Raw genomic sequence first — 6,607 nt, forward strand, 5'->3', positions numbered from 1 at the left:
TTCCAAATGTGGACGAACTAACGATTTATATAGCTTGTTAATGAGTGATGGACTTTCGAAATCAAAAGAACATCTTTGTCTCTGCGGGTAAGGTAGATCCCATCAGAAGCGTAAAGGTCATGGCGCCTAGAAAAGAGATACAAAGGATCAAGAAAGTGGTATCCTAATTTTGTGCACAACTGCGATAGCCTTTCATTGATCCTTATGGCTCTAATGTTTCAACACGAGCCTGCGTAGATTCTCGGAAGGATCACACAGACTACGTGACGGCTCCCACGTTCCTACACCTCCTGAAGGAGTACCTTGTAATTCCGAACAAGTTCCTCTGATTTCACCCTACCCACATCGTTACTTCCCGTATGAACAATCGTAACCGTGTTCGTCCGCCTTTTCTCCCTGATGGTCTGGGTACGATCGGCGATCCCACGGCCCGGTTGACGTACAAGCTTGCAACGTCGTTTAGTCTTCCGCTGCAGGATGTTGTCATAGCCTCGCACCATGGAATCCCCCACCACCAAGAGCTCCTCATTTTCAGCCACTTCATCCTCCAGCAGAGTAAAACGATTGGCTAGAGCCAGCGGTTGCTCCACAGGGCACTCGCCTACCGAACGCAGGCTCGACAAACAGGACCCAGCGGAGCGCCACCCGCTCACGGCAGTGGCAGAAGGGGAAGAAGTGGAACACTCTTTGGGTTGTGGGGAGGGTTCACTCTTCTCATGTATAAAACTCCGGACGTATCCAGTATGCTCATTCCTTAATAATAATAATAATAATGATAATAATAATAATAATGTATATAGCTCATTAATTGCCAGGCTATAAGCATACACGTTGGAGTCATCAACCCTCAATGTGTAGAATAAACACAACCATATCCCAAACAAAATCTAACACAACTACATGTACAAACAACTACATAAACTTTTTCTTCTACTGTGTTAGTCTTCCCAGATTATAATCTCCACTCTACTATTTGTACAGATGCTTCTGGTACAGGTGTTGGAGCTATACTCATGCAACAAGTAGATGGATGTAGACCTCATGTTATTGCATATGCTAGTCGCATTCTTAATAAGCCTGAGTCCCGTTACTCTGTTACTCATTTAGAAGCCCTGGCAGTGGTGTGGGCTTTAAAGCATTTCCGTGATATCATTTTTGGATATCCTATTACAGTCTACACGGACCACACTGCTGTCACTCAGCTTTTCAAGGGCAAAAATCTTTCAGGCCGCCTAGCCAGATGGTTCCTCACGATTGAGGAATTCAATCCAACCCTTAAACGTATCTCAGGGTGTGCAAACAACGTTGCTGATGCACTTTCACGTAATATCCCTGTTGCTGCTGTTACAGTAATTGACAACTTCTCCCTGAAGGATCTGGCCAAAGCCCAGCGTGAAGACCCTGTTTGGTCTGCTGTCATTTATGCTTTGGAGTCTGGTGATGATACCACCTTACCAGCTTTACCGGTACCTCTGTCCCAATTTTCCTTGCAGGACAAGGTTCTCATTCGTAATGTGGAAGTGTTTGAGCAGGATGTGGCACAGCTAGTGATCCCTGAGTCTCTAGTTCCCGTTGTTTTGTCCCTTGCTCATGATGCCCCTCAGGCTGGTCACCCAGGTCGTGACAAAACTCTGGCTATGGCGCGTAAGAAGTATTATTGGCCTAAAATGCGACTAGACATTACCTCTCATGTAGCCCGGTGTAGTTCTTGTGCCCATCTTAGAGTACCCTACTCATTCTCGCCCTTTTCAGGCTGTGGCTATAGACCTTTTGCAACTGCCTCGTAGCACTCAAGGTTCTGTGTATGTCCTTGTGTGTGTGGACCACTTTAGTCGTTTTGTAATATTAGCTCTCTAACGTAACAAGTCTGCACCAGTTGTAGCCCATGCTTTAGTTTCTAATGTTTTGTGTCCATATCCTACTCCTTCGGTGCTCCTAAGTGACAATGGTACTGAATTTAGGAGCGAAGTTTTGGCAAGTATTTGTGAACGTTACGGCATCACACAAACATTCGTGACTGCTTACCATCCGGCGTCCAATGGTCTTGTAGAGAAGATAAATAGGAAGATTCTAGATATACTCAGACACGTTGCTAGTGGCTTTCATGAATCTTGTGAAGATTGGCTCCCCCATGTCAGTGCTTGTATTAACCCCTTGAGTACCGGATGTGTGTTTTGTGACACCTGCGTGTCACGGCTGAGTGCACCCGCCAGGAACCGAGCGTGCTCCCCGTGACACGCACATGTCACAGTTATAAGCTGTGTGTATTGAGGGCTCTCAAGGCCTCAGTTTCCGAGTTATTTCTACCCACGTGGTGGCAAATGTCTGTGTTTACAAACATAAGGCTCCAGTCATTCGTGGGACGGTTTGAAACGTTACAAACTTTGACCTATGAGTTACTATCAGTGCTGTGACGTAATTTCTGAAGACCAATCATATTATATTCATTTTTATACATCATATTTTCTGATCTACGTATGGTAACACATGCTTGTCGAGTGCCGCAATGCACATTCTATAGCTCCTGTTCAGTGTTGCCTATAGTTTTTTTGTGGTAGCACATGCGGATTTACTTCGCAATTATGGATCCTACATCTGACAGTGAAGATGAATATGATGGTGGGACGATGAGTGAATTTGAGGGCTCTGATGACTCAATAGAAGGTGACGATACTTTGTTTGATCCAGAAGCTATCAGTGATGTAGAGAGTGATGCTAGTAGCGACAACAAGAGTATTGAGACGTTGTCTGCAAGTAGTGGCCTGTCAGGCAGCCCTCCTGGCTCACCCCCGAACAGCTGCCGGCAGACAAACAGATTTCACACTTCTTTCAGACCCATTCTCTGACACCAGACCTAACCCTCTACCTACATGTAACATTGCTTTTCCTTATATACATCCTAGTATTATTCTACATCATGAAGCCAGTGCTATGAGTGCTCTAGACTGTTTTCAGTTATTCATGGGGAAGGATGTGATTGCTGCTCTGTGTCTCTGGACCAACACACGTGCTGCATATTTTTTTCAAGACAATCCCCACAATAGTTCTAAGAAATTTATGGGTAAAAAGTGGTGTAAGGTCAGTGAGGAAGAGATGTATGTGTACATTTCATTGCAGCTACTCAAGGGACTAACACATTTACCCAAGATATCTGATTATTGGAGTACATCACCACTGTGCCAGGGGCCACCTGTTTTCAGATCTGTTATGAGTCGTAATAGATTCTCTCAGATTATTAGATTTGTGAGGTTTTCAAACCCTGATGATGCTGTCCCCAGGATGCCTATGACAAGAATTTGTACTTATTTGGAGTTGTTACGTGCTAAGTGCATGGAACATTTTTCTGCAGGTGAAAATTTTGCAGTGGACGAGTCACTGATTTTGTTCAAAGGCAGATTACACTTCAGACAGTTCATAAAAACAAAGTGTAAGCGCTTTGGTATGAAACTCTTTGCATTGTGTCCTAGTGCTAGTAATGCAAGAGGCTACACCTGGAATTTTTGCTTATATACACCTGAGCGTGTGCCTGTACATCTAATGCACTCACTTCCGAATCAGGGAAGGCACGTTGTCATAGACAACTGGTACTCTTCCCTTCATCTGGCTGAATATTTGTTGAACAAGAAGACACTGACAACTGGGACCATTCGGACAAACAGAGGTGTGCCTGATATTATCTCACGCCAGAATCTTCAGAAAAAGCAGCCTGTATTTGGACGAAAAGAGGATGTGCTGATCGTCAAATTTTGTGACAGAAGATTGGTCCACGTTATCACAACCAAGTATACAGCAGGGTACAAAGAACAATCACATCATGTCAAAGGTGGGGGGAGGGAGATGCTGCAGAAGCCCCTGCCTATTCATCATTACAATGACCAGGGGTGCAGTTGATATAGTTGATCAGCTGTTGGAACCATATGATCCAACCAGGAAATCTTACGCATGGTTCAAGAAGATTGGTGTACATATGATGTCTAGAATGGTACTCAATGCTAGAGTAATATATCAAAACTTACATAAACGTAGCACTGGGTTCAGTGAATTCATAAAGCTTGTTGTTCACGAGATGTTGCAAGAGTACAGTCTGGGGTATGCCAGCTTGTGTGTGGTACAGGAAGAACAACAGCGCCCCAAGAAAAAGAAAAAGAAAAAAACAACAACAAAAAAACAACAACAGAAGAACAGGAGTCCCAATGCCAGCAGCAAGTGCACAGCCCCCACCACCACCAGCAGGTGCACAACCCAGCACGTCAGGAGCTGCAGGCACACCGGTGGTTCATGGACTAATGACTATACCAAGCACAGCAAACACACAAAGGCCACGTAGACGGTGCAGGATTTGTACTACTGAGGGCAAGAACAAATGGACAAGAAAATACTGCCCTGCCTGCAAGGATTTACCTGGATTATGTTCTCCTGAACATTACCAGAAGTATCACAGCCAGCAGTAAACATAATCCCATTCCCTATTTTTTTCTTTTGTTTTTAAGTTTTCTTTACCATCCCTTTTATTATAAGTTTTTCTTCATTTATTTAGTTCTTATATGCTTGCTTCACACTTGCTTCACATACACTTCACACAATGCACACACACAGCACTGCACCTACATATAAAACTGACACTAGCGCTGTACTTTGTGTGAGTATGTGTTGCGTCTGGCCTGACCTTACCTGGGAGCGTGCTACGAGTTGTCCACGCTTTCGGCCACAAAGGACCATCCAATTTTCGCATGATATCATCGTCATTTGCAAGGTAAATAAATATGTAATTTTTCTGTGTATTCTGTGATTTTCAGGCTAATATATTTTATAGTTATCCGAGTAAGAATGGTTTAGTGCAACATACGTAAAATAAAATAAAAAAGTAGTTTACTTATTCTTTTTTTACTCAGATGACATATTGTGGGGTTTTTCTGATAGAAAACATAAAAATAGATAGTATAGTGTGAACAGGGTGGGTGTGAGAAGAAGTTGAAGACTATCCCACGCACGATGCGGAAGAGTGGGTGAGCAGTCGGTTCGGGAGGGAAACGTTTGTTTGCGTAAGGTTGACGGGTCGGTAACGAAGGGGTTAATAGCACCATTAGGGTTGATTCACACTATCGGTCCGGTCGCGCTCCATTCTCGGTTCTGAGGTATTCAGGGTTGATTCACACTATCGGTCCGGTCGCTCTCCGCTCTCGGTTCTGAGGTATTCACACCATCGGTCCGCTCTCGTTCCCGTCATCCCCCCTCCCTCGACAACAGTAGTAGTCTTACCATCAGTTACGAAGGATGTGTGACTTTTCTGACGCCGAGTTGACAATAATCGCTATTGCACTTGATGAAGAAGAAAGAAGAAGGAAAACAAAATAAAAAAAAGAAAGAGATTGTGTGTTCATCCTATGTTGCAATATACTATGTCTTAAGGAGAATTTCATAGTCTGTATCCTCATCTTATTGATGATGAGAGTAAATTCCACAGCTATTTCAGAATGAACAAAGGAACATTTGAGAAAATACTATCCAAAATTGAGGATGACCTGAAATGTAGAAGAAGATGCTGCACTTCCTGGCACTGATGTGCTTGCACCATACGTTATAGTGGGAGATGAGGCTTTCGCGCTGAAGAGAAATTTGATGAGGCCCTACCCAGGTTCACAGACTGAACATAAGGTAGAGAAGAGGATTTTTAATTATAGATTATCTAGAGCCAGGAGGATAGTTGAGTGCACATTTGGTATTCTAGTGCAAACCTTCAGAATATATTTAAGGAAACTTAAAGCTATGCCTTCTAACGTTAATGCAATCATTACACAACATGCATACTTCACAATCTGATACACCCAAATGCTGTTGCATTACCAGATACTGTTGTCATGCCTCCATCAAACACAGTACGTCCAATGAGAGGAAGAGGGGGAAATGCTACAAAGGAGGCTTTTGGCGTGAGAGAAACACTGAAAGATTATTTCAGCTCCCCAGCTGGTTCAATGCCTTGGCAAAATGATAAAATATAAGTAGACAAACAAACTTGGGTAGGAATATTTGTTGAGTGAGCTAAGGAGATGCATTTCCGCAGTGGATAATAGGTTATCATACATATGGAATTTCTTTCTTCGGTTAATAATGTGTACTTTTTTTCTCTCAGTACCTTGGCAATATGATAAGTATGCAAACATTATTGTATAGGAAAATTGTTTAGTGAGGATAGGAAATGCATTTCCACAGTGGACATTAGGCTATTGTATGGAATTTCTTACCTTCACAACCCAGCTGCCTGCTTATTTCAACAAAGCTTCTTCTTTTCGCTACATTATCACTGTAGTGCAGCGAAGTCAGGTCATACAGCTCTGGTTTACCTTTTGACTAATTCTATTAGCATTTCATCTGAATCCACAAAATCAAAGTAAGTTTTGTAGGTTATATTTTATTCAGTTGGTGCTTATGTATATCCTCGCTGTACGCATTGTCATTGTATCAGTGATAAATAAAAAGAAAACGTATTTTTATCATTTTTCTAACTTTCTCATGATCCCATTGTGGTGTTTCCTTTGGATTATCCATGGTTTGGTAGGACAGAAGGTATAACTACTTGCTTATATGAAGGCTGAATCTCGACTGGAGT

Source organism: Oratosquilla oratoria, chromosome 11 (assembly GCF_046742065.1).
Source record: "Oratosquilla oratoria isolate Oo_2021 chromosome 11, ASM4674206v1, whole genome shotgun sequence".
NCBI classification, from domain to species: Eukaryota; Metazoa; Arthropoda; class Malacostraca; order Stomatopoda; family Squillidae; genus Oratosquilla; species Oratosquilla oratoria.